This window comes from Rhinatrema bivittatum, chromosome 12, assembly GCF_901001135.1.
Source record: "Rhinatrema bivittatum chromosome 12, aRhiBiv1.1, whole genome shotgun sequence".
NCBI lineage: Eukaryota > Metazoa > Chordata > Amphibia > Gymnophiona > Rhinatrematidae > Rhinatrema > Rhinatrema bivittatum.
The window spans coordinates 70039210-70060396 of NC_042626.1; positions in this window are offsets into that span (position 1 = coordinate 70039210).

Genomic DNA, 21187 nt, shown 5'->3' on the forward strand with positions numbered 1-21187 from the left:
TGCACAGCATGAAGAGGCAACTGCCCTGTGTCTACAGTGCGAGGCGGCTCTGGGGGAACCAGGGCAAGGCCCTCCCTAGCCAGTACAGGAATCCGGATCCACTGATAGTACCCCGGACCTCTCTATCCCCAGCTCGGCCCTTCCTCAGACGAGGCCCTCTGGGAATGCCGCTGGGTTCAATATAGACCCAGGAACCTTTACCTGGGTGGAATTCTTCAAAGGTCTACAAACCTTTGTCCAGATGCAACCGGTGACACAGCCTCAGCCTCCACCAGAGGACCCTAACATCCCAGGTCCCTCTTGGCCTCCCAGAGACGTGCCTCCCCGGCCAAAAGCCTCACCTTAAGGGACACGGACACCTCGGAGGAAGATCAAGACTCCCTGGAGGAAGGGGAAATCCCTCCAGGAATGGAACCTTACCGAACCATGATGCGCTTCTTCTCCAAAGACGAACTACCAGACCTCGTGTCTCTGAGCCTGAAGGAGCTGGCCACAGCGGAACCAAAGACTAACCCTCTTCTGGTCAGACTTCGTCAGGCCTCCCACCATTTCCCATTGCTGCAAGCTGTACAACAACTGATCGACCTGGAATGGGATGCTCCAGAGGCCTGTTTCAAAGGAGGTCTGGCCCTAGAAGCCCTATACCCACTGGAACCCTTGGCCAAAGAACTCGTGGTGTTTCCCAAAGTGGACGCCATGGTCTGCGGCACTCGAGGATGCCCAGGACTGGACATCAGGAATCCATCCTTAAACAGTCATTTGACGTAGCAGCTATGTCACTGCAGATCGCTGCCTGCTGTGCCGTGGTGACACGTGCCTGCTTGTCACTTGCTAGGAACGCCACCACACCCATCGAAACACTAGAACCAGCAATATCCTTCACCAATGCAACCTCCGCCCTGGTGTGCACCTCAGCCAGGGGCGTCTCATTTATTTATTTTTTATTTATTTATTTAACAACTTTTAATATACCGACATTCGTATGGCACATCACGCCGGTTTACAAGTAACTCAAATAAAGGAGGAAATTACAATAAACGGAGCAGGGGATGGGAGCAGGCCAGAAAGAGGGGAGGGGTAAAGGGAGAGAGGAGAAGAGAGGGAAAAATAGGTAGCGTGAAGTAGAATAAAAAACAACCGTCGAAATAGTCTCATCCATGTGGCAGCCAGAAGGCAACTCTGGCTCCGATGCTGGTCAGCCGACGCGACTTCTAAGACGAAACTCATGAGAATGCCCTTTAAAGGAACCCTCCTGTTTGGAAGCGAACTGGAGAAGTTAGCCGACAAATGGGGTGAATCCCCAGTACCTCTGTTACCGGAGGACAGGAACAAAAGAAACCAGCGCTCCTCTCCCCAAAGAACCAAGGGCAGCGGAACCCAGAGTTTTAGATCATACAAAAACACATAGCAAGCATCTCACCCCGCAGTCAGGGCCCAGTCCTTTTGGAACAGACACAACAAAAGGGGAGCTGGCTCAGGTACAAGCCCCAGCCGCACCCCACAATGAGAATCAACAGACCCATCCACAGGAAGAAGCCATAAGGGGCAGACTTACCCTCTTCTACCAAAGGTGGGTCGAGATAACATCAGACAAGTGGGTACTAACCATCATTCGAGAGGGATACTATCTGGACTTCCACAGCATCCCTCCAGACAAATCTGTGAAATCTCCCTTGCCACTCTTCCTCCAAGAGGACAGCAGTGGAAACCACACTGAACAAATTGCTCGCCTTAAAGACTATAACACCGGTGCCCATGCACCAACAAAATACTAGGCACTATTCCATCTATTTTATCGTCCCCAGGAAAGAGGGAACATACTGGCCCATCCTGGACCTCAAGTCTGTCAACCGCTACCTGAGGGTACCACACTTCCGCATGGAAACCCTATGCTCTGTCATAAGGGCGGTACAGTCAGGAGAATGTCTGACCTCCCTGGATCTGTCAGAAGCCTACCTGCACATCCTGGTCCATCACTATCCACGCTTCCTACGCTTCACAATCCTGGACCATCACTACCAATTCTGGATGCTACCCTTCTGGCTAGCTACAGCCCCTCGGATGTTCACCAAAATCATGGTTGTAGTGTGGGTAACCCTGAGGAAAGAAGGAATCCTCATACCTACATATCTGAATGATTGGCTCATCAGGGCAAAATCTCCAGAGGAAAGTCATCAGGCAACCTCCAGAGTCAAGAATCTACTGAAGAACCTCGGCTGGGTCATCAACACAACCAAGGGCTGCCTGCAGCCCTCCTGATCTCTAGCATACGTGGGAGTCTGGTTTGACACCAAACAAGACAAGGTCATCTTTCCCATTACAAGGAGAAGAAAACTGATGAACCAATTGCAAAACCTGCTGCGAGGTTCTTGCTCCAAGGTATGGGATTACCTCCAGGTCCTGAGCCTCATGACATCAACCCTGGAAGTTGTCCTATGGGCAAGAGCCCACATGCGACTACTACAACTTTCCCTACTGTCACGTTGGAACCCAATGTCCCAGGACTACTCAGTTTGCCTCCAGCTACTGGAGGAGGTGCGGATCCAGCTCCAATGGTGGTTACAAGAAGACCATCTGAGCAAGGGAGGAAGGCTATCCCCACCGAACTGGATCTTGCTCACCACGGATGCAAGCCTATGAGGGTGGGGAGCCCACGGCCCAGGGGCAATGGGACAAGGAGGAGTTGGGATGGAACATCAACTGACTAGAAGCCCAGGCAGTCAAACTAGCCTGCCTATGATTCAGTCACAGGCTCTGGGGTGAATCTGTCAGACAATGCCACAACAGTTGCCTACATCAACCGCCAGGGAGGAACCAGAAGCCAAGTGTCCCTGGAAATAGACCCCCTAATGATGTGGGCGGAAGCAAACCTACAACGAATATCAGCCGCCCACATCGCAGGAAAAGACAATATCACTGCAGATTACTTCAGAGAGAGTCTAGACCCAGGGGATTGAAGGCTATCAATCACAGCCTTCCAGCTGATAGTAAACCGCTGGGGAATACCAGCCATGGATCTTCTGGCAACCCCATCCAACACCCAAGTTCCCAAGTTCTTCAGCTGCAGATGAGAACCATAATCCCAGGGGAGAGATGCCCTTGTCCAGACCTGGCCACAGGAAGACATGCTGTATGCCTTTCCTCCATGGCCACTACTGGGCAGGATCATCCGCAAGATAGAACACCATAGGGGGCTAGTACTGCTAGTTACCCCAGACTGGCCAAGAAAGCCATGGTACACAGACAGGTGAAGACTGCTGGCAGGGAACCCCCCCTGTCTCTATCTCCACACAGGAGACTGATCCTCCATGAAGACCCAACTCTATTCTCTCTTACGGTCTGGCCATTGAGAGGACTTGCCTGAAGAAGAGCAGATACTCGGGGGGCAGTGATTGATACTTGCTCCAAGCATGCAAGTTTTCCACATCTCTGACCTATATACGAATATGGAGAATATTCGAAGCCTGGTGTGAAGATCGTGACATCCTTCCATGGACAGTCAAAATGCCCATGATCCTGGAATTTCTGCAGGACAGCTTACAGAAGGGGTTGTCCCTCAACTCCATCAAGGTTCATGTGGCTGCATTGGCCTGCTTCAGGACCAAAGTGGATAGCATCAGTCTATCTTCCCATCCAGGCATCTCCTGCTTCCTGAGAGGGGTCAAGCAAATCCACCACAAGTGGCCAGAACCCCTATGGAACCTCTAATCTAGTACTAGACTTCCTAGCAGGAGCCTCTTTTCAGACCTACCTGTGGTCTGTCCCTACGACTTCTGACACTGAAGACTGCATTCCTCGTGGCAATATGTTCAGCCTGTCGCATCTCCGAACTTCAAGCACTATCCTGTTGGGAACCTTTCCTCAAATTCATACCAGGATCCATACAGCTACGCACTGTCCATACAGCTACACACTTCCTTCTAAAGGTGGTTTCGCATCTTGCTGCCATCTCCAGACGAGCATAAGGACTTGAAGACTCTTGCCTTCTTCACCATCTTAACAGCAGCAGACTCCTAGTCCGATACCTAGAAAGATCGGAATCCATACGAAAGATGGACCACCTATTCGTCCTTCACAGTGGAAGAAACAAAGGGAAGCAGCCTCATGGGCAACCATAGCCCACTGGATCAAAGAAGTAATCAAGGCGGCCTACATCGAGGCAGGCAAGCCTCCACCTCCACCTCTACAAGTCAAGGCCCATGCCACAAGGGCCCAGGCAATGTCCTGGGCAGAAACCAAGATGCTGTCACCTGCCAAGATCTCAAGTGGCGACATGGTCTTCCATCCACACCTTCTCAAGGTTTTACTGCCTGGCTGTTCAGGCTCGGGAGGATACAGCATTCGTAAGGGCAGCACTAAGTGGGCCACAGGCAGCCTCCCACCCTGAGCGGAAGTAGCTTTTATACATCCCATTGATCCTGAGTCTATCTGCTACATGCTAGAAAATGGAGAAATTACTTACCTGATAATTTTGTTTTCCTGAGTGTGGACAGATGGACTCGGCATCCCACCCACAGCTGCCCTAAAATTCTGAAACCTGGAGAGCAAGACAAGCAGGGGTAAGCCGGACTTAACTGTGGATAAAGACACCTATAACTGGCAGGTGTCGGCATTTCTCTGAGTGCACTGGTGGTCTCTAGCTAGAATTTGTCAACCAGTTCAAGTTAAGTTAATCAAGTTGATCACGTTAACCAAGTTATTCAAACACACATATATCCACCATTGCTTTTTGAGGAGAATACTGAAGAGCTGCACTTCCTGCAGGGGTATATGTACTAAGGGCTGACATCAGATTGAAAGCTGACTCAGTCTCCAACTGCTAACAGGAGCACACTATTCCCATTGGTCCTGAGTCCATCTGTCTACACTAAGGAAAACGAAATTATCAGGTAAGTAATTTCTCCATTGTTTTTCCTGCCTCTCTGCATGGAGCCAGGGGTGGGGGTCTAAGGTTTTTTTTTTTTCTGTGTGCTTTGCTGGTCACAGATGAGCCCCCTCTCCCCCCCCCCCCCCGCACACGCGTGCACACACACACACACACACGCACTTGGTCAGAATAGGCAGAAGTGCTGGCCTCTGTCTCTGCAGAGGGCAATAATCAAATTTAATGTAACTACTGAAGGAAGGACATTGAGGAAATTGTGCAGAGCTTAAGTCTGCAGGTGCGCTGGCTGCTACTTTTAAAAATTATAAATATAAAATATACTCCAAACAATTTAGAGCTGACTCGATATTAAAAAAAATTAAATGCTAAAACAATATGGCACAGTCAATGATTGTGAACATTTATTAGAGCAAAAAATCAGAACACATACAAAAGATTAAAAGAGAAAATCTGTCCAATACCTGAGCAGTCCTATGATACACAAACCACTAGCAACAATAAGGTCGGATCCTTCAATGATCTCTCAATCTACTGCTCACTGATAATTACAAAGTCGACACGGCTAGGTGCTAGTGAATTGGCCTGAAGCAGCTACGTGAAACATGTCGACTTTGTAATCATCAGGGTTGCAATAGATGGAGACTATGCCGCATTTTTTTTTTATATCCTGTCAGCTCCAAATTATTTAGTTGTACTTATTTCATATTTATTGTTTGATATCTTCACAGTCCAGGGGTCTTCTTAAAAAAAAAAAAAAAAAAATGATTCCACTGTCCAATGTGTATATAAATCACCCTTGCACATGTGCTCTCCTATTCCTTCCTCACTCGCAGAACAACTTGGTAAGGGCATAGAAAGGATTCCCATGGAGGAAATGATATCATCATCGTGAAGAGTCACAAGCTCCCTCGCCAGGTTTCAAGATCCCAGCTAATCTATCGCCATCCTTGCCCACAATTTGCTGAATTTAAGCTCCAGACAACACTCGACTACTGGGGATATCTGTAAGGAAGAAATGAATCGATATTTGCAAATTTACATATAATAAGAACGCTGAGGAATTGGAGGCTGTTGAGGTGAATATGGTGCCGGGGGAGGGCCCAGAAGTGCAGCTAGGCCAAAATAACTCAGCTGTACCCAGCCGGGATGAATTTCAGGGTTGGTTCTGAGATTTGAGAGAAGACATTAAAACTTATAAAATGGAGACAAACGACTTAATAAACAAACTGCGTGAAGAAATATCTGATTTAGGACGGAGAATAGATGAAACAGAGATGCACATCGCACACGTGGAAGATATCGGGCAGCTCAGAGGAACAAATGGCTGCTGCGTCAGAATCTGAGCGGCTGGTGGAAAAATTAGAGGATCTTGAGCATCGCACCCGCAGGTGCAATTTACGATTCCGCGGAGTATGCGGACTGCGCCGCAGCGATTCCCAACCTGTGCCTGGAACTGTTTCTTACATCAGAAGCCTCCGAGGGCAGGGGATCGTACCTACTCCAATTGAGAGAACGCATCGGACACTGGGCCCAAAAATCCAGAATAGGCCCCGTGTTATAACAGTATGTTTCCTCTCCTATGTCACCAAAGAAAAAATTTTGACGCAAGCCCGCAAACAAAACCTCTGGCAGTGGGAAGGAAATGAAATTGCTGTGTTGGCAGACATATCCCTGATCACATTAAACCAGAGACAGGATCTAAAAGATGTTACCAGTCTTCTCCGCACCAAAAATCTATGTTTTACAAATGGCTCTTTCTATTTGGACTAAGTTTTTTTTTATGCTGCACGGTGTTACACATAAGATAAAAATGGCCATGGAAGTGGCTACCATCCTAAAAGATCAGGGCTTTACGATTACTCTACCCTCGTCGACCAAGGCAGCGGCGAAGCATACCATAGATGATCAACCACGCTGGCAAAGGGAGACAAAAGGGGGCAAGAGGCTGCGCCGCAACTCGGCGGGATCGATTTCTTCGGCTAAGAATAACCCATGAAAAGGAGAGAAGGACTGAGAGTAAAGATTTGCTGCTAATTAACAGGTTGCACTTTGGCGCTTGGAGTGGAGAACCTGCAGCGTACTTTGCCTGGGATTTGAGGATCAAGCTCCAAGTTGTAAGAACACTGTACAACGTGACTGATCGTTAATAAGTATAACTGCCTGGCGGGGGAGGCCGCGGCTGCCACCTGATTATTTCCTCTCATGGTGTCTCTAGCGAGGTTGGCACAGTGCGCTAGCAGGGGAGGTTGGGAGGGAGGGGGAATAGTTATCTGGTTTTGGGAGCTGCTAGGGGTGCAGTGGTTATTATATAGCATGAGGGGTGATCAGGACTCTTAATACATATCGGACTCTGAAGGGGTACAGGTCATGGGCTGTATGAGATACTATGAACGCCTTTGAATAAGAATGTCTGACCTAATGAAAATTATATCCATTAATGTTAAGGGGCTCAATACTCAAAAAAAAAAGTGGCAACTATATAAAGAATTAGACAGACTTGCTGCTCATATCTCCTTCATTCAGGAAACCGCCCTCAAGAAGAGGTTATGAGTCTCTAATTCACTCGATGACCTATCCCCATAGATTTTTTGTGGCAAATTCTCACTCAGCTAAATATACAGGGGTGGGGATATTGATTCGAAAAGATGTGGTTTTTGAACTTAAATCAAGCTATGCAGACCCTGAGGGAAGGTTTATGCTAATCAATATAGTAAGGCAAGAAACTACATACACACTTGCCTGTGTCTACGTGCCCAGTAATCACCAAGAAAGATAGTTTGACCATTTGGGACAGGTTATACACAATAAGGCAGAAGGCAGTATAATAATGGGAGGGGACTTTTAATATACCATTCGATCTGGCTCAGAATACTTCTACCGGATCGAGTTACACCCCATGCAGAGCACGTACAGCCTTAACTCAATTATTAAAACAGGAAAATTTAATTGACATCTAGCGGTCTAAGTTACCCAGATCATGAAATTATACGTTCTAGTCATCTACTCATCGCTCCTATTCATGCATAGATATAATTGTGATAGGTAAGGTTTGGCAAATAACACTAGACAGGTAGATATAGACTTGATGACATGGTATGACCATGCACCAGTCTGGGTTACACTCGCCCTGAGTCCTACAGATAGGGGACAACATTACTGGCGGTTAAATGATGCGCTTTTAGAAGATCCTGACTTTAATAAACAACTAGAAGGGATAATAATTGGATATTTAGAGATGAACACCGATGTAGAAATATCCCCACCTATGCGATGGAAATTGCCTTAAGGCAGTGATCCGGGGACACCTGAGCTCCATGGCTACTTATGTAAAGTGTTAAAAACTGGGAGACCATACAAAGATATTGCAACAGCTTAAAAATCTGGAACAAAGCCATAAAACCTCTCTATCAAACGCTGAGCACAAAAAGCTGGTGGCCCTACGCCAACAACTCCACCACCTATACGGATATCGCGTACTCAGTTATTCGGCAGAGGTTTTTTGAAGGTGGTAATAAGGCCGGCAAGCTCTTGGCATATCAACTCCGCAAACGTACTGAACAGAATAATGTAACTAAGATCAAGGATAGTAAGGGACATATGTTAACCGATACTCACGGTATCAGAACGTGATTTACCCAGTTTAACAAGGAGCTTTATGCAGCGGATCTCAATATCCAGAACGCAGCTATTGATAAATATCTAGATCAGGTGAATTTAATCCCTCTTACAGAAGGCCAAAAAGAATTTTTAGATAAGGAGATCACAGAGGTCAAGGTAGCTAATGCCATAAAAGCTCTAAAACTGGGAAAATCACTGGGCCTAGAGGGTTATACCCCATATTTCTATAAAACTTTTAGCACCATACTAACGCCTCCATTAGTGAAAATGTTTAATTCATTGAGAACTCAGGTAACTCTAGGTCCGCCCTCTAATATAGCGGCTATCACCATTCTAGCCAAGCCAGGGAGGGACCCAACGGCCTGTGGATCATATCGGCCTATCTCCTTGCTAAACATCGATCTAAAGTTACTAGTCAAAATATTAGCCTCCAGACTCAGTTGTTTTATAGCTGCCCTCATACAGGCCGATCAGGTAGGATTTATACCTGGACGTATGGCTGCGGGCAACGTCCGGAAAATAGTGGATAGCATGTGCATAGCGAAAACCCACAATGTTCCAACGCTCTTTCTATCATTGGACGCCGAGAAAGCGTTCAACTTCAGGCAGTGGCCCTTTCTAGTCCAGGTACTCCAGAAAATGCAATTCAGTCCTTATTTCCAACAATGGATTCGGCAATTATAAGCGAGCATAAAAGTAAATGGGGGTAACACTGACCTGTTCGAGGTCTGTCGAGGACCACGACAGGGGTGCCCATTCTCCCCTAGTTTGTTTGCTATTTTTCTCAAACCACTAGCTTCTAAAAGCAGGGATAATATCACCATTACAGGCATTGAAACCGGTACTTATTCCTCGAAGCTATCCTTGTTTGCGGATGACTTGCTCCTCACACTCGCCAAACCAAAAATATCACTACTCAACACGGTTCAAGAGCTAGAAGCATTGAGCACCGTGGCTGGATTCCGTATTAACGGGGAGAAGTCAGAACTTCTTAACATCACAGTCCCTCCTGTTGAAGCACAGGCCCTCAAAAATCATATGCCGTTTAAATGGGCCGCCTCCAAAATTAAATATCTAGGGATGTATATAAGTGCACAGGAAGACCTCTTCCCTATAACTTATACGCCCCTTCTGCTAAAATTAGGCAAAGATATGGAAGAATGGAACAGGTACAGCATCTTGTGGCTGGGACACATAACGACTATAAAATGAATATAGTACCCCCGCATTACATATTTTTTTTCAGACCCTTCCAATCATTGTCCCAATGAAAATGCTAAAGGTCTTAAAAGCTAAGCTGCTGAACTTCATCTGGGGAGGTAAACGGCCAAGAGCAGCTGGGAGAATTCTATCTCTACCCAAACCAAGGGGAGGCCTGGGAGTACCGAACTTGTTGTGGTACCACGCAACCGCATACCTGAGAGTCATTCTGGAGTGTCATTGCAGGGACATACCCAAAACAGGAGTAGCTCTCTTACAGGCCTGGACAGGGACACGTCCAATGTCCTCCCTTGTGTGGCAACCCAAGCGATACAGGCGATTACCTAAACAGATTCCACCGTCCTTGTCAGCAGTCCTGCAGGAATGGGACAAGTGGAAGCTTACCTTGGTGGGGACAAGGGATTATTCTTATAGCACTTCCCTCCTCTGTGACCCACAATTCACTCCAGGGTACACAAATCCTGCATTCACACAGTGGCAATCCCTGGGGATCACATGATGGGAACATGCGTGGAGCCTTGATGGTTTGGCCAGCTTCACGGATCTGCAAAACAAGTATGACTTACCTGAAAGGCATTGTACTCTTACATGTAACTGTGCCGTTTTGTGGAACAAGTTGGTCAGGGAGTGTCATACTTCAAATCCTTATGCAGATCAGCACAACCCTTCAAGGGCCTACTGTCAACACTCTATAACTTTTTAAACAAAGATTTATCTGCAAAGCCAGCCTATATTAACAACTGGGAACAGGACTTACACAAAGGGTTTACCACAGAGCAGTGGCTAGCTTTCTATGCTAACATGACCAAGGGACTCATATCCTCCCAACTGATCGAAAGCACTTACAAAGTCCTACTTAGATGTTATTTAACGCCAACACGACTGCACACATTTAATACTAAATTCTCCCAAGAGGGTTGGAAAGGGTGTCACACAACAGGCACTTTTATACACCTGTGGTGGGAATGTCCTCGTACACGCAGCTACTGGAGAGCGGTACAAGACTGGATGGAACAGATACTGCATAAGCAAAGCGAGATCCACCCAGAAAATGTTCTGTTACATGTACCGGTGGAACATATAGGGAAATATGAACAATCCTTAGAGCATTTTGTATAGTGGCAAAGAAAGCTCTAACATTTCATTGGAAAACACTGCTGGTGCCTTCCTTACCCTATCCCCAAGATAAAGTAGACCATCTTTACGTGCTACACAAGGTCTCTGCTAACCTGCATAAATGGGTACTGAAATTCAAACGTATATGGTCGCCCTATGAAATCTGGAAACAGCAACAACAATAAATGAGTAATGGCTAATATTTATGGACTTGGGGTTCTCCGACAAGGGGAGAGGAGAAATCATTGAACATACTCCTAGAACAAGGTGGTCTTAATCATAGCCCAATTATTAACCCCTTTATGCTGTAAATTTTATATATGCTGTATGCTCTCTTATTTGATTTCAATGCATATTATGATGCTGTAGTTTCCATATTAGGAGCTACCACCCAAGAAAGAGATCTAGGCGACATAGTGGATAACACATTGAAATCGTCGGTTCAGTGTGCTGCGGCAGTCAAAGAAGCAAACAGAATGTTAGGAATTATTAGGAAGGGAATGGTGAACAAAACGGAAAATGTCATAATGCCTCTGTATCGCGCCATGGTGAGACCGCAGCTTGAATACTGTGTACAATTCTGGTCACCGCATCTCAAAAAAGATATAATTGCGATGGAGAAGGTACAGAGAAGGGCAACCAAAATGATAAGGGGAATGGAACAGCTCCCCTATGAGGAAAGACTAAAGAGGTTAGGACTTTTCAGTTTGGAGAAGAGACGGCTGAGGGGGGATATGATAGAGGTGTTTAAAATCATGAGAGGTCTAGAACGGGTAGATGTGAATCGGTTATTTACTCTTTCGGATAATAGAAAGACTAGGGGGCACTCCATGAAGTTAACATGTGGCACATTTAAAACTAATTGGAGAAAGTTCTTTTTTTCTCAATGCACAATAAATCTCTGGAATTTGTTGCCAGAGGATGTGGTTAGTGCAGTTAGTATAGCTGTGTTTAAAAAAGAATTGGATAAGTTCTTGGAGGAGAAGTCCATTACCTGCTATTAATTAAGTTGACTTAGGGGCGGATTTTAAAAGGGCCGCGCGCGCCGGCGCGCCTATTTTGCATAGGCCACCGGCACGCGTAAAGCCCCGGGACGCGCGTAAGTCCCGGGGCTTTCGAAAAGGGGCGGGAGGGGGCGTGTCTGGGGGGGTGTGCCGTGGCATTTTGGGGGCGGGCCTGGGGGGCGTGGTCGAGGCCTCCAGACCAGCCCCCGGGACCGGAGGACAGAGCGGGGCTGCCAGCGACGCGCGCAAAGTTACGCCTGCTTTGAGCAGGCGTAACTTTGCCGACAAAGGTAGGGGGGGGTTAGATAGGGCCGGGGGGGGGGGTGGGTTAGGTAGGGGAAGGTGGGGGGAGGTGGGGGGAGGGCAAAGAAAAGTTCCCTCCGAGGCCGCTCCGAAATCGGAGCGACCTCGGAGGGAACAGGCAGGCCGCGCTGGGCTCGGCGCGCGCAGGTTGCACAAATGTGCACCCCCTTGCGCGCGCCGACCCCGGATTTTATAAGATACGCGCGGCTACGCGCGTATCTTATAAAATCCAGCGTACTTTTGTTCGCGCTCGCGCAAGTATTTAAAATCTGCCCCTTAGAGAATAGCCACTGCTATTACTAGCAACAGTAACATGGAATAGACTTAGTTTTTGGGTACTTGCCAGGTTCTTATGGCCTGGATTGGCCACTGTTGGAAACAGGATGCTGGGTTTGACGGACCCTTGGTCTGACCCAGCATGGCATGTTCTTATGTTCTTATGTTCTTATGAAGTTATTGTTATCAGAAGGGAGGGGGGATCAGCAAATAATGGAGATGATACAGGATACTGTTATTTTTGTTACAGACATTGTACATGTGCATTCCTGTTATGTTGGTACTCTGGAAATGCCTATTACAGAAATAATAAAAATTTGAGTTAAAGAAAGGCTTCCTATAACTTTGCCATCATTAAACATCAATTGTTTTAGGCTCATGCCCCTAGCCGCCTCCTCGGTCCTTTAAGCACTTTTCTATCCTTTCTCCTGCATTGCAGCATTCCTAGAAGCAGATAGACAGACAGATGTTCAAAGCATACCTGCTGTCAGGCGCCTCCACTCGCTGCTTGCCATGTAGTGATACTTCTTCATAGGGCGCTCTGCTTCCTACTTCCTTCAATCATTTAACCATGCCCCTCTGTCACTCTGCTCTTCAATCCAGTCCAAGTCCTCTAGCAGCACTGGACCCACTGCCTGCACTGTCTTAAGAGTGAATGAGAGAACACAATTGTTGGAGTTACAGTCTCCCCTCAGGATCACCCCTCCAGCATGGTCCCTTTTATTTCACCGAATTCACGTGGCTACCCCCTACAATGAGGCTCATGTGTCCCCACTCAGCCCCAGCACGTTCCCACCAGACTCTTGTTTGGCTTGGTAAATATAGTACAACTTACAATAATTTTTTTTGTTTTAATGAAGAATTCTTCCTGCATAGCCATGGGGTCAGCTCTAGCTCAGCCAACTTATGTCTCGAATTTTGAAAAGAGATGGTTTAGCCATCGTCGTATGTAGAAAAGATGTGACGACTGTATTTTTCTTGTGGGAAACAGCAAAAAGAATTACATTTCTGTATGTGGAATAATTCTTCAGGAATCCAATTTAAAACTTTCTCTGGAAGTTAGTACAAGGGAGAGATCATTTTATACTGATATCTTTAAGGTAATAGACTTTGTACTTCCATTTTTTTTTTTTTTAAGCCCATGCCATGTAACAATTTGTTATGGCTTGAAAGTGTCTGCACGGGTTTGCCTATTAAGTTTTTGAGATGGAGACGGTTGTGCTTGGAACTGCAACACCTCAAGATTCAGGCAGACAGATTTATAAGCAGTGGTTTGTTTCTGGTGGCCATTGGATCAGCATCTGCGAGAGCAGCCTGTGTGACTAGAGCTCTTTTATTGCCACATTATCCAGTATGAGACGCCCAGCAGCTTGGGTCTGTTAAGGGATGTGTGGGAAAAGTGGCAGCGGTGCTTTCCATTATAAAGAAATACGGGCAGATCCTTTGTGGCATGCAGTAGTTACAGAAGTGTCTTTTCCATTTTCAAAAAGTCAAAATATTAAAGAACTTTTAAGGAAAGCAGTGTTACCTGTACAGAAAGTCAATCACCAGTTCCTGTGTGCACAGACCAGGGTGCAGTCAGAATGGATCATGCCTGATTCTGGTTAAGGCACAAATTCTGCCTGCCTAAAAGTTTTATATGTTTATGCCCTTGTTCCTTATTGTATAGAAAGATGGATAAGAACATGACTGAATGATCATTAGCGCTCTTACCTCCAAAAAGGTTAGTGCTCTGATGGCAGAAAATGGTATAGTGTGTGCCCCTGAATTTAGTGAATTAAAATAGAGGGTTATCTGACATCAGGGTCATGGAAGGGGTCAGCAGAGGAGACTGAATGAAAATAAATCATTTTGAATTTATAATTGTGGATTTATAAACTTAACAGTTCAAGGGCTGGGTCTAAAGTGATTTTAAAAAAGACCTAAAATCCTGGCTTCTAAGCCAATCTCTTACTGACAGCTCAAACTCTTGATCTCATAACTATCAGTCTGCTGATTGGACAATTTATCCTACTTCCTAACTATAGATATCTCTTATTATCTATGAACCCTGTTTTTCAGTATACCTAAATTTTGGTATATCCTGTTTTTGTTTAGACTAATTTTATATGTCAGTTCTCAGTCTGTTTATTGTAATCTCAAAATTTCAATGTAACAGTTTGTTATAATGTAAACCGGAGTGAAGGCAACTCTGCTATACCTCGGTATATAAAAAATACTAAATAAAATAAATAAATAAAATAAAGTCGGGGATGGATGGGCGCTCGCTGCTTTAAGAGCCCTGTAGCAGATTGGTATGGTTAAATGATGTAAGGAAGTAGCATGGGCTATAGTATCAGTGGAAGGCCCTGCAGTAAAACAAAGGTAGAGAAAGGACCAGTTTCCGGCCAACAAATGCTGAGATGAAAGGCTATTAAAGTCAAAGGCCCTTCTCAAAAACTGGATGCTGCATCTATAATGGAAGAAAATGAGAGAGGATAAGCACTGGCAAGTTTGAGACAAAAAATTAATGAGGCAGGCCAAGAGCATATGAAAAGGAAAAACTGAAAATAAAAACATTGTCATGTATAATTGAAGAGAAAAGCCAGTACACGCTAAGGGGTAGATTTTCAGACGAGCGCGAACAGCCTACTTTTGTTTGCGCTCCAGGCGCAAACAAAAGTACGCTGGATTTTAGTAGATACGCGCGTAGTCGCGCGTATCTACTAAAATCCTGGATCGGCGCGCGCAAGGCTATCGATTTTGTATAGCCTGCGCGCGCCGAGCCGCGCTGCCTCCCCCCGTTCCCTCCAAGGCCGCTCCGAAATCGGAGCGGCCTTGGAGGGAACTTTCCTTTGCCCTCCCCTCACCTTCCCCTCCCTTCCCCTACCTAACCCACCCGCCCGGCCCTGTCTACACCCCCCCTTGCCTTGTCGGGGGATTTACGCCTCCCGGAGGGAGACGTAAATCCCCGCGCGCCAGCGGGCCTGCTGCGCGCCGGGCCGCGACCTGGGGGCGGGTACGGAGGGCGCGGCCACGCCCCCGGGCCGTAGCCACGCCCCGTACCCGCCCCCAAAACGCTGCCGACACGCCCCCGGAACGCCGCGACGACCGGGCCCGCCCCCCGACACGCCCCCGACACGCCCCCCTCCGAGAACCCCGGGACTTACGCGAGTCCCGGGGCTCTGCGCGCGCCGGGAGGCCTATGTAAAATAGGCTTCCCGGCGCGCAGGGCCCTGCTCGCCTAAATCCGCCCGGTTTTGGGCGGATTTAGGCGAGCAGGGCTCTGAAAATCTACCCCTAAATGTAGCACTCAGGGAAGTGGATGCCATAACAGAAACACTAACTGAATTATTTGCTTTGATCTTTATTAAGGAGGGAGATAGTGATGCTGGAAAAATTATTTGAGGGTAATTTAGAGGAATTGAATCCAATCACAGTGGGGTAGATTTTAAGAGGCGCGCGAACAGCCTACTTTTGCTTGCGCATCAGACTCAAGCAAAAGTACGCTGGATTTTAGTAGATACGCGCGGAGCCGCGCGTATCCACTAAAATCCTGGATCGGCGCGCGCAAGGCTATCGATTTTATATAGCCTGCGCGCGCCGAGCCGCGCTGCCTCCCCCCGTTCCCTCCAAGGCCGCTCCGAAATCGGAGCGGCCTCGGAGGGAACTTTCCTTTGCCCTCCCCTCACCTTACCCTCCCTTCCCCTACCTAACCCACCCACCCGGCCCTGTCTACACCCCCCCCTTACCGTTGTCGGGGGATTTACGCCTCCCGGAGGGAGACGTAAATCCCCGCGCGCCAGCGGGCCTGCTGCGCGCCGGGCCGCGACCTGGGGGCGGGTACGGAGGGCGCGGCCACGCCCCCGGGCCGTAGCCACGCCCCGTACCCGCCCCCAAAACGCGGCCGACACGCCCCCGAAACGCCGCGTCGACCGGGCCCGCCCCCCGACACGCCCCCGACACGCCCCCCTCCGAAAACCCCGGGACGTACGCGAGTCCCGGGGCTCTGCGCGCGCCGGGAGGCCTATGTAAAATAGGCTTCCCGGCGCGCAGGGCCCTGCTCGCCTAAATCCGCCCGGTTTTGGGCGGATTTAGGCGAGCAGGGCTCTGAAAATCTACCCCAGTAAGCGGGGCAGATGTGAAATAGCAAATTGATAAGCTAAGGAGTGAGAAATGACTGGGACCAGATGGTATAGACACCAGAGTTCTGAAAGAACTCAAAATGCAATTTCAGGCTTATTTCTAGTAATCTCATTCCAATAAGCAGTGGTACCTGAGGCTTGCAGGGTGGCCAACACAATGCCCATTTTTTAAATGGGTTCCAGAGGTGACCTGGGAAACTGAAAATCAGTGAGCCTGATAGCAGTACCAGGCAAAAGGGTAGAAGCTATTCTGACATCTGAATAGACAACGAGCCAACATGGATTTAGCAAAGGGAAGTCTTATCTTATAAATGTTACATTTGTTAACCCCTTTAAAATAAAAATCTAAGAGTAACACTATATCTCAGTTTTCAGAAGGTGTTTGCCAAAGTCTTTTATGAGAGGTTCATAAGAACATAAGAACATGCCATACTGGGTCAGACTGAGAGTCCATCAAGCCCAGCTTCCTGTCTCCAACAATGGTCAAGCCAGGTCCCAAGTACTTGGCAGGATCCCAAAGAATAAATAGATTCTATGCTGCTTATCCCAGGGCGAAGAAATGGATTTCTGCAACTCTGCCTTAATGGTTAATGGACTTTTCCTCCAGGAGCTTGTGCAAAACCTTTTTTTAAACACAGCTACACTAACAGCTTTCACCACACCCTTTGGCAATGAATACCAGAGCTTAATTATGCATTGCATAAAATATATATATATATATATATATATATATATATATATATATTCTCCTATTATTTATTTTATTTATTTATTTTTCACTTTTATATATTGACATTAATTTTCACAACACATTGGTTTACAGTATAACAAGTGGAAACTGAAAGGAAGTTCTAAATGTATTAATTCTAAATGTATCACCTAGTAACTTCATTATGCGTGCTCTGTTCTCTTTGAAAGAGTAAACAACCAATTAACATTGTACTCATTCCACTCCACTTGTTTTATAGACCTCTATCATATCTTCCCTCAGCCGTCTCTTCTCCAAGCTGTAGAGTCCTAACCTCTTTAGTCTTTCCATCCCCTTTATCATCTTGGTTGCCCTTCCCTGTACCTTTTCTAATTCCGCTGTATCTTTTTTGAGATGTGGTGACCAGAACTGCACACAATACTCAAGATGAGGTCGCACCATTGAATGATACAGAGGCGTTATGATATTCTCTGTTTTATTCTCCATTCCTTTCCTAGCATTCTATTTGCTTTCTTGGCTGCTCCTGCACACTGAGCAGAAGATTTCAATGTATTATCCACGATGACACCTAGATCCTTTTCCTGAATGGTGACTCCATGCATTGTGTAGCTACTCTTCCCTAGATGCATCACTTTGCACTTGTCCACATTAAATGTCATCTGCCATTTGGATGTAGGGATGTGAATCATTTTTCTAACGAATTGAAATATTGTACGATATTTCTAAATTCATTAATATATCGGGTAAAAAAAAGAAATGATCACTTTTCCTCCCGAATTTTCGTAAAAATCGTTTTTTGGGTTAGCGCGTGCTAACAAAAAACCGTTTATTTTTGTTATTTCTTGTTACTTTTTGCTATTTTTGTTAGCATGTGCTAACATGAGTTAGCGAGCGCTAACCCGAAAAACAATTTTTCACTAAAAAAAAAATGGGGATCCGTGGGAAAACAAGATTTTCCCGTGGCCAGACGAACCCGAAAGCGGGAACGATCGGGCACCCGATTCGCATCCCTATTTGGATGTCCAGTCTCATCCTGTAATTTCTTACAATCCTCTTGTGAGTTATCAACTTTGAATAATTTTGTATCAGCACATTTGATCACCTCACTTTTTTTCTCGATTTCCAGGTAATTAATTAATATTAAAATGTATTAGTTGCTTAACAGAAAGGTCTAAGCGATGTACAAAATTAAACATTCATAATTCAACATGTACATAGCAAAATATATAACACTATTTAAAACAAAACATTTGCTTGCCATAAGTCTTGAGCTGAAAGGAGAACCTTTAAAATAGTGGTGTTCTGCTGTACTTAATAATAAGCCTTTTTAAATCAGGTTTTCAGAAAACCTCTGAATGTTTTATACAGTCACTGAGTCATAATTGCAGAGGAAAGGAGTCCATAAAACAGACCCCCTAGTCACAAAGAGACGAGCACCTTTCAAAGAAGGAATGGCAATCAGACCTCTCTGAGAAGATCTCAAACGACGTGAGGGCTGATAAAGCTTGAGTAATGCCTTGGACTTACCATTTTGATATTTTTGATCGGAGAAATCTTGCTGTTCCCTGAACAGAAGCTTGCCTTTAAAGGGAAGATTACATAGCTGCGACTTGGATGAAGGGACTGCTGACCAATTGCTTAGCCCCAATAGCCGTCTGGCTGCCACCACCGAAACCATACTGCGCACGAGATCATATAAGGCATCTGCCACATAAGCAACTCTCACCTCCACACGGGCTGCCTGGAGCGGAGACAACGTCTCAGAGGAGGCCTGTTCCTGGGGCTTCTGGATCCAACACAAACAGGTGCGTTGCATCAAACTAGCACAGACCGCGGCTCGTAGCCCCAACGCGGACACCTCAAACGCCCGCTTAAGCTGTACTTCCAGCTTACAATCCTGAACGTCCCTCAGAGCAGCTGCTCCGGCTATCGCAATGGTGGTCTTCCTGGTGACTGCGGACACAGCGGCATCCACCTTCGGGATCTTAAGGGAATCCAAATGATCCTGTAGGAGCAGGTACAGCTTCGCCATCGCTCTCCCCATCTTCAATCCAGAGTCCGGGGAATCCCATTCCTGGCTGATCACGCCATCCAATACCGGATTAACCCCCTCATTATCCGATGCCTGCAGGGAGAGCTCAACCCCCAATTCCTCCAGCACCTGGGGACTAAGAGGGTGCAACTCCTCCCTCTTGAAGAGGTGAACCACTTGAGGGTCGTCACCCACTATATTGGACCCCTCAAAGGCCCCTTCATCATCTGTCGGGTCTGGAGGGTGCCCCCCCATCCAGGTTCACCTCCATATCCAATGCTGGAGACAAGCCACCCTCAGCCTGAGGGTCATCCGAATCCTCAGAGTGTCTGGCATCTGTAGTCAGGCGAGTCCCCAGAGGCTGCGCCCACGAAGCCGTACACCTCGCTGAGGACCCCCTCGGGAAGTCGGTTGGACAGTCTCTAGAGTGCCTCTTCCCAGCATCCCTAGCCAGGAAAGCCTCATGCAGCAGGAGGACAAATTCAAGAGAGAACCCCTGAGGGCCCCTCTGTGCTGTCTGGCCCCGACCCAGACTGCACCTCTACACTCTGCTGCACTGTGGGGGGGACAAAGGAGGAGGGGAATCCTTGGAGTCCCGAGGCTGAATCCCCCTCCCCCAAGGGAGGGCCGTCTGTCCAAGGCCCCCCCCTTTCACCGCCGACCGTGAGGACCTCTGTGATCTTGCAGGTCTGTCAGAAGCCCCCTCTTCCTCCCCCCCCCCACAAAGTCCATGCAAAGGGAGAGGGGATTGAGACAAGCAGACCATACTCCACAGGCTCAATAGGCCTCCACCAGCGCCTCGTCAGTCATAGGGTCTGAAAACGGAACTCCGTGCGCCAAAATTGTGGGGGGAGGGGCTCATCATGCGGCCGCCGAAGCAGGAACACAAGAACATGCCATACTGGGTCAGACCAAGAGTCCATCAAGCCCAGCATCCTGTCTCCAACAGAGGCCAATCCAGGCCATAAGAACCTGGCAAGTACCCAAAAACTAAGTCTATTCAATGTTACCGTTGTTAGTAATAGCGGTGGTTATTATCTAAGTCAAATTAATTAATAGCAGGTAATGGACTTCTCCTCCAAGAACTTATCCAATCCTTTTTTAAACACAGCTATACTAACTGCACTAACCACATCCTCTGGCAACAAATTCCAGAGTTTAATTGTGCGCTGAGTGAAAAAGAACTTTCTCCGATTAGTTTTAAATGTGCCACATGCTAACTTCATGGACTGCCCCCTAATCCTTCTATTACCTGAAAGAGTAAATAATCGATTCACATCTACCCGTTCTAGACCTCTCATGATTTTAAACACCTCTATCATATCCTCCCTCAGCCGTCTCTTCTCCAAGCTGAAAAGTCCTAACCTCTTTAGTCTTTCTTCATAGGGGAGCTGTTCCATTCCCTTTATCATTTTGGTAGCCCTTCTCTGTACCTTCTCCATCACAGTTATATCTTTTTTGAGATGCGACGACCAGAATTCTACACATTAATCAAGGTGCGGTCTCACCATGGAGCGATACGGAGGCATTATGACATTTTCCGATTTATTTACCATTCCCTTCCTAATAATTCCTAACATTCTGTTTGCTTTTTTGACTGCCGCAGCACACTGAACCGACGATTTCAATTTATTATCCACTATGACGCCTAGATCTCTTTCTAGGGTGGTAGCACCTAATATGGAACCTAACATTGTATAACTATGGCATGGGTTATTTTTCCCTATATGCATCACCTTGCACTTATCCACATTAAATTTCATCTGCCATTTTGATGCCCAATTTTCCAGTCTCACAAGGTCTTCCTGCAATTTATCACAATCCACTTGTGATTTAACTACTCTGAATAATTTTGTATCATCTACAAATTTGATTACCTCACTCGTTGTATTTCTTTCC